The following is an 8,180-nucleotide window of genomic DNA, read 5'->3' as shown; positions in this document are numbered from 1 at the left end:
GTGTGTGTATGTGTGTGTGTATGTGTGTGTATGAGTGTATGTGTGTGTATGACTCTATATGGGTATGTGTGTATGTATATGTGTGTATGTGTGTGTATATCTGTGTGTATGTGTGTATATGTGTGTATGTGTGTGTATTTGTATGTATCTATGTGTTTGTGTATGTGTGTGCATGTGTGCGTATGTGAGTTTGTATGTTTGTGTGTATGTGTGTGTATGTGTATGTGTGTGTACGTGTATGTGTGTGTATATGTGTGTGTGTATGTGTGTGTATGTATGTGTGTGAATGTGTGTGTATGTGTGGGGATGTTAATGTATGTATGTATGTGTGTGTGTATGACTATGTGTATGTGTATGTGTATGTGTGTATATATGTGTGTGTACGTGTGTGTGTATCTGTGTGTGGATGTGTGTATGTGTCTGTCTGTGTATGTGTGTGAATATGTGTGTGGGTATGTGTGTGTGTGTATGTGTGTGGTGTGTGTGTATGTGTGTGTGTGTATGTGTGTGTGTGTGGTGTGTGTATGTGTGTGTGTGGTGTGTGTGTATGTATGTGTGTGTGGTGTGTATGTGTGTGTGTATGTGTGTGTGTGTGGTGGTGTGTGGTGTGTGTATGTGATGTGTGTGTGTATGTGTGTGTGGTGTGTGTATGTGTGTGTGTGGTGTGTGTGTATGTATGTGTGTGTGGTGTGTATGTGTGTGTGTATGTGTGTGTGATGTGTGTGCGTGTGTGTGTATGTGTGTGTGGTGTGTGTATGTGTGTGTGTGGTGTGTGTGTATGTATGTGTGTGTGGTGTGTATGTGTGTGTGTATGTGTGTGTGATGTGTGTGCGTGTGTGTGTATGTGTGTGTGGTGTGTGTATGTGTGTGTGTGGTGTGTGTGTATGTATGTGTGTGTGGTGTGTATGTGTGTGTGTATGTGTGTGTGATGTGTGTGCGTGTGTGTGTATGTGTGTGTGGTGTGTGTGTGTGGTGTGTGTATGTATGTGTGTGTGTATATGTGTGTGTGATGTGTGTATGTGTGTGTATGTGTGTGTGTATGTGTGTGTGTGGTGTGTCTGTGGTGTGTGTGTGTGTATGTATGTGTGTGTGTATGTGTGTGTGTGGTATGTGTGTGTATGTGTGGTGTGTGTGCGTGTGTGTGTATGTGTGTGTGGTGTGTGTATGTGTGTGTGTGTATGTATGTGTGTGTGGTGGTGTGTGGTGTGTGTATGTGATGTGTGTGTGTATGTGTGTGTGGTGTGTGTATGTGTGTGTGTATGTGTGGTGTGTGTATGTGTGTGTATGTGTGGTGTGTGTGCATGTGTGTGTATGTGTGTGGTGTGTGTGTGTGGTGTGTGTGTGTGTGTATGTGTGTGTGTATTTCATGTCACGTGCCACAGCACATGTGTGGAGGTCCGAGGACAACTTTATGGAGTTGATTCTTCCTGTCTACCTTTACATGGGTTTCAGGGCTGGAACTCAGATCTCCAGGCTTGCAGAGCAAATGCCTTACCTGTCAAGTCATCCTGATGACTGGTCCAGGTTGGTTTATTTACCTGATTTTAAAAGCTGTATATACCTTTTAATCTCAGTCTTTTACTGTTGTTTAGGGTTATTTCGCGGATTTTTATTTCTTGGTCCCTCCCACTTCTCACATTCTTTACCTTTCTTTTCTTTAATTTAAACTTTCTTTTTTTCTTCCCTGAGCCTTTATTTCATTCTTCTTATTGCTTTACTCTAATTATTTTAACTTCATAGTTTACTCCAGTTACGTTACTTTTTCCATTTTCCTTTCTACAGTTATTGGTGGCAACAGCTTCAACTGGCCTTAATTAAAATACATATATTTGATTCTATATCTGATGTGGTTTGATGTTATTACCATTATGGAAGTTTGTTTTGGGGATGAAGAGATGGCTCGGTGGTTAACAGCACTGGCTGCTCTTGCAGCGGACCGGTGTTTGGTTGCCAGCACCCACATGGTAGCTAACAACCATCCAGATGCCCTCTTCTGACCTCTGAAAGCATTGCATAAGAGTGTCCTTACTTATATGCAGGCAATACACTCATACCCATAAAAAAATAATAAACAAAATATTTAAAAAATCGACATACAGAAATCGGAAGTTTTTCTACATGTTGATGGTGAACCTGTTGAGAAGGAAATCAAGAGTAGTCTTATTTATGACAGCCTCAGAAACAGCAGCAAAAACTAGGCATAGATCTACGTGAGTAAATGAGCGATTTCTATAATGTAAACTTGGAAACACTGGATAAGGGGTTTACAGAAGACACCGGAATACAGAAAGACCTCCCACTGTTAATAGACTGACAGGATTAATATCATGAAAACTGAGTATTACTGGAAGCAGTCCACAGATTAGGTGCGGTCGCCATCAAAATTCTAATGACATTATTCACAGAAATATAAAAAGTCCCCAAAGTCATATGGAAGCACAAAAGAGGGGAGAGAGAGAGAGCAGTGCTGGAGGCATCATAATCTCTGCTCTCAAATTATGCTATAGAGCCATAGTAACAAAACTGGCATTGATCCCAAAACAGTGTAATAGAATAAAGGACCCAGAAACAAATACTCATAGCTACAGTCTCTTGATTTTCAGCAGATATACCAAAAACATGTGGGAGAAGACAGCATCTTCAACAGACGGTGCTGGGAAAACTGGTTATCCACACGTGGACGTCTCAAACTAGATCCATATCTCTCACCTTGTGCAAAAATCAAATAATTTCATAACAGATCATATAAGGCTTGACATTTTGAGCTGTGGTTCCCTCACATGAGCTAGTGCTGTGGCCTCTTCCCATGAGCCGGACCTGTGGTCCTCTCCTGTGAACCTGGAGCTGTGGTCCCTTCCCAGGAGCCAGAGTTGGGGTCCCCTCATGTGAGCTGGGGCAGTAATCTCCTCTTGTGAATCTGGAGCTATGGTCTCCTCCCATGAGCCATGGTTCCATATTCCTCCAGTGGTAGGCTGATGATGGGGTACATTGGAGGATGAAAGACTTCCCCATGGTGGACAGCAGTTTCAGCCTCTCTGAGTGACTGTGCTCTCCACAACTCCCTCCTCCAAGGTCTCAAGTTGTGCCCAGCAGTGTGGTTGCCTCTGTGTTGGGCTTATTCTGGGGTTAGGGGAGGTTTCTGTCATTTGAACATTTTATCTTGGGAGGACTGATTCTTAAGATCTTAATGCCACACGTGGTCCTGGGCACCCGGGTGTTGATAATGGACCTCTCCATTCCTAGGCACCAAGAGGTTTTCCATCCTTTTTTTTCGTTACTTTTCTATAGCCCCAGTGTACCTTCACTCGTTCCCTACAGAAAATGTAAATGAGCTAATTGAACTTCTAGAGATAAAAACCATAGTCTGGGAAGTCAAAAAGAAAAGGGAAGTTAAAAATAAAAAATAACAAATAAAAGAAAAAAGAAAAAAATTGACTTAGCAAAGGAAACAATTATCAGAGTGAAAATTCAGTTTACAGAAAGAGAAAATCTTTGCTAGCTATTTAAGTGACAGGAGATTGATGTCTAGAATATATAAAGAACTTAGAAAATTGAACACTGTATTAGTTACTTCTCTGTTGCTGTGATACAAACACTGACCAAAGCAACTTACAGAAGGAAGGATTTATTTGAGCTTATGGTTCCAAAGGGACAAGAGTCCATCATGGCAGGAAGGCATGGTGGCAGGGGTGGCTGGAGGAGAAGCAGAAGCTAAAGCTCTTACATCTTCCAGCAGACACAGGAAGCAGAGAGCAACTGAGATCTGGCAAGGCTTAAGAACTCTCTAAGCCTGCCCTGTGACATGCTTCCTCCAGTATGGCCTTCTAAGACCTCCCAAAACAGAGCCACCAACTGGGGACAAAATGTCGAAATACTTGGAGCCTATGGGGGACATTCTCATTCAAACCACCACACACAGTAAAGGACAAATCAGTCCATAAATGAATGAGCAGTTCTCAAAAGAACTAGTAAGAATGGACAATAAATACATGAAAAATATTCAATATTCTTAACCATAGGGGAATGCAAGTCAAAACTATATCAAAATCCCATCTCATCCCAGTAAGAATGGGTGTTGTTCTAGTTAGTGTCTCTATTGCTACGACAAAACACTGATCAATACCAACCTGTGGAGGAAAGGGTTTATTTATCTTACATCTCCCAGGTCACAGTACATCACTGAGGGAGCCCAAGGTAGGAACTCTGGGTAGGAACCTGAAGCAGGACCTGAAGCACAGGCCATGGAGGAATGTTGCTTACTGGCTTGCTCCTCTGGCCTGTGCTCAGCCTCCTTCCTTATACAACACAGGACCACCTGCCCAGGGGTGGCATCACCCACAGTGGGCTGGGCCCTCCCACATCACTCAGCTATCAAGTAAATGCCCCGCAGACATGGCCACAGGTCAGTCCAATGGAGGCAATTCCCCAACTGAGGCGCCCTCTACCCAGGTGTGTCACGTTGACACTAAAGCATTCGGCACAGCTGTGCTCTATTTTTCTCTTGTATTTCTGTGATAAAACACTCTGTTCAAAAGCATCTCAGGGAAGGAACGGGTTTATTTGGTTTCCATTTGCAGGTCATAGCCCACCATTGAGGGAAATCAGAACAGGAACTGAAGCGGGAGCTGAGGCAGAAACCATTCAGGAATGCCGCTCCCTGCCTCCTCCAGTGGCTTGTGCTCAGCCGGCTTACTTACACAGCCTAAGCCCACCTGTCTAGCTAAGGTTCTCCCTTCGTGGTCTGGGCCCTCCCATCTCAGTTAGTGACCATGACAACGCCCTGAGGCCAGACTGACAGAGGAAGTTCTTCAACTGAGGTTCCTGGTGACTTCAGACTGTGGCCAGTTGACAATAAAAACCAACAGGACGGGTTGTCATCGGATACTGGCAAAGGCGGGGTAGGGGGCGGGGGCTCACACATTGCTGATGGGATGTAAATTGTGCAGACACCATGGAAGTCAGTGTGGGGAGTCCTCAGAGAGCTGAAAAGCAGCTACAATATGACCCAGCTATACCTCTCCCAGAGTACACTCAAAGGGCTCTTAAGTCAGCCCAGCACAGAGATGTCTGCATACCCACATTTATTGTGGCACTGTTTGCAATGCCCAGGGAATGGAATCAGTCTCGCTGTCCATCAAAGGAGTGGAAAAAGAAAATGTGGCCTATACACACGATAGTTTTATTCAGCTATAAAAAAGAATGACATTATGTTATTTACAGGGAAATGGATGGGCCTGGAGACATCATGCTCAGTGAAATAAGTCAGACTGAGGGAGTCAAATATTCCACATTTTGTCTCATATGTGGAATCCAGATTTAAAAAAATCGTATGTGATAATAGAAGAGGCGTCACTTGGGATCAGTAAGTCGGGCAGGAGAATGTAAAGAAGGTGAGTGTGATCCAAGTGCACCACACACATAGGTCTAAGCGGCATAACGAAGCCTGTGATTTTGTCTAATGAATATATTCTAAAAAATAGAATTGTTGGGGGCTGGAGAGATGACTCAGCAGCTTAGAGCACTGGTTGTCCCTGGCGCGATTCCATCCTTCCAGTCTGTTGTGAGGAGCGATACTCAGTTATCTCCGTCCTGCCCATCTCATGGCGTCATGGAAGACTCGATGGACATGGACACGAGCCCTCTGAGGCCTCAGAACTATCTTTGTCGGCTGTGAACTAAAGGCCGACAGATAATGATGAAAACGAAAACCGGTTATTAAGAACGGTCAGTTTAGGAGCTGGTACAAAGATGTTGCTGAGGCCGAGGCGGTCCAAGTCAAGTAACACCGGCAATTTGGAAACGTCTGCACAGCCAACAGCTTCCCTTGGGGGCTTTGAGATGATACCACCCGTGGTCTTAAGGCTGCCGTGTGGTTCGGGGCCCGTACGTGTTAGTGGACGGCACCAAGTGGCTGTGGAGGAGGACCCAGTCAGAAGACCAGGAGAAGGATGTAAAGCTCAAGTGTGTCTGGAAAGTGGTCTGCCCCTGGAGGTGGCAGCATGTTTCCACAGAAAAATAAAGACGATGAAGACAGGAAGATGATGAGGAAACTCAAGAAAAGGCTCCAGTGAGGAAATCTATCCGAGAGTCTCCAGTCAAAAATGCACAAAAATCAGACCAGAGCGGAAAAGACTTAAAACCGTTGACGCCAAGACACAAAGGTCAAGAATCTTTCAAAAAAAAAAAACAGGAAAAAACTCTTAAATCAACAAAATGACCTAGTTCTGTAGAACACATCAAAGCAAAAAAAGTAAGTACAGAAAGAGTGGGAGCCGATTTCATGAGTTAAGTGAAGAATTGCCACCAGGTGACTGTCCAGGAGGTTACTCAAGATCTCTGGCAGTGGAGGAAGTCTCCTGAAGAAACTAGTGAGACCGTCTGAAATATTCTGTCTTATTTTGTTTCTGTAACAGTTGGTACCCAGTTGTCTTTTTATAATGTAAAGTGAGAGCTTCCCCTACCGTGTTTGATAAATGTCCAGGTTTCACTGCCAAGAATGTGTTGTCTAAAATGCTCGTTTAGTTTCTGAGACTGGAACTCCACCCTTTACTTGGTTTTAAGTATGTATGGAATGTTATCATCAGCTGTAGCCATAGTGGTGGTCAGACATGGAGATGGTGGGGAGACAAAAATACGCATGTGAAATAAACTCAGTATTTTTAAAAAGAGCACTAGTTGTTCTTGTAGAAGACCCAGGTTCGAATCCCAGCAGCACCCATATGGTGGCTAACAACTGTCTGTAACTCTAGTTCCAGGGGATTCGATGCCCTCTTCTGTGCTCTGTGGGCAATGTCTGACGCAGGTGCACTTATACACATATGGGCGATACAAAAATCTCCAGTGAGGAAATCTATCTGAGATTCTCCAGTCAAAAATGCACAAAAATCAGACCAGAGTAGAAAAGACTTAAAACCATCAATGCCAAGACCTTTCAAAAACTCCAAGAATCTTAAAAAAAACAGGAAAAAAACTCCTAAAACATCAAAACGACCTAGTTCTGTAGAAAAAATTAATTGATTAAAAAATAGAATTGCTTTCTGGGGAAAAAGGAAAGTTCCAGACGCAACACCATTTGTGGTGAGTACTTGGTGGAAGGTCTGGACGATAATGCCAGAGGCTCTGAGAGCAGAGGGCTGGGTGGAACGGAGAGGTTAGGGTGTGAGGGCTCATGGAGAGGGGAGTTTTCTGGAACCAAAGGACACAAGTGACTAGACTGAGGTCACATGACCACGAGGTCACATGACCATGGAGCATGGCCTCTGCAATTTGACCCAGCAGGCATAGTGGAACATTGGAGCATCCAGGAAAAAAAACATTCTAGGCTCTCAGGGGAAAAGCAGGACACGTATGGGATCTGGGTTCAGAATGGCTCTGGGTTTTATCAGCCACACCAAGAGCAAGACTGAAGGTCAGCGATTCATGGTCCAGGGTGTGAGAGGATGGAGAAATTTCCAGAAACGGATAGCTCAAAATTTTTTCTCCCAAAATTTTGTCCTGTCTGAGGAAACTCTGGGGATGTGTGAGTTCAACTTAAGATGGGGAGGAGGCGGCTTGGGCTGCAGGAAGCATGTTTCTGTTGGGGAAGGGAGGGCAGGAATCTCAGGGACAGGATGACTCCAGAACAGTAGCCTAGACTTTGGAGACTGAGATGCAGAAGACCATCTCTGCTTGGACGGTATCAGCCAGTGTGACAAGTGCCTTCCTGGTCTCTCGGTGTCCTGGGACAGCTGCTCTGGGTGTGCATGCCCTGTGCTGGAGAGCTGGAGGCATATCTGAGCGCACTCAGAAGAAAACACGGAGCAGCCCGGCCTCCTCACCATGCTCGCGTTCAGCCTGCTAAACCCTAGCCCCAGCGCAGACAAGCCCAGGAGAGACCTCGTCCACCCCAGGGAGACCAGAACCCAGACCATGCCCCAGACTCTCCTGCAGCCCTCACTCCAGCTGTGGCCGCTCCTCACAGAGGACTGCTACAGAAGTCTGCAACTGCACAGACCCATGTGTGACTCTCTTCAATTCATGAGACATAGTCACTGTATATCCCAGGTTGGCTTGAGTTAGTGATTCTCCTGCTTCTACTGCCTAGGCGCTGGGAGTGTAGGCGTACATCACCACGCCTGGCTTTGCCATGCTCTTCCCTTTCCCTCCCCTCTCTCCCCCTCCCTCCCTCCCTCCCTCCTCCC

General features: G+C 45.1%; 1 protein-coding gene and 1 pseudogene across 1 annotated transcript in view; one reads left to right on the top strand and one right to left on the bottom strand.

Moving 5' to 3' along the window:
* The window catches only part of Mroh5 (maestro heat like repeat family member 5), a 70,212-nt gene that overhangs the window by 56,104 nt on the left and 5,928 nt on the right, over window positions 1-8,180 (bottom strand).
* LOC103748429 lies at window positions 5,609-6,382 on the top strand (annotated as a pseudogene).

Source organism: Nannospalax galili, unplaced genomic scaffold (assembly GCF_000622305.1).
Source record: "Nannospalax galili isolate Female #2095 unplaced genomic scaffold, S.galili_v1.0 scaffold525, whole genome shotgun sequence".
Classification (NCBI taxonomy): domain Eukaryota; kingdom Metazoa; phylum Chordata; class Mammalia; order Rodentia; family Spalacidae; genus Nannospalax; species Nannospalax galili.
Note: the sequence above shows the minus strand (reverse complement) of the source record. Positions and strands in the feature narration are given on the sequence as shown.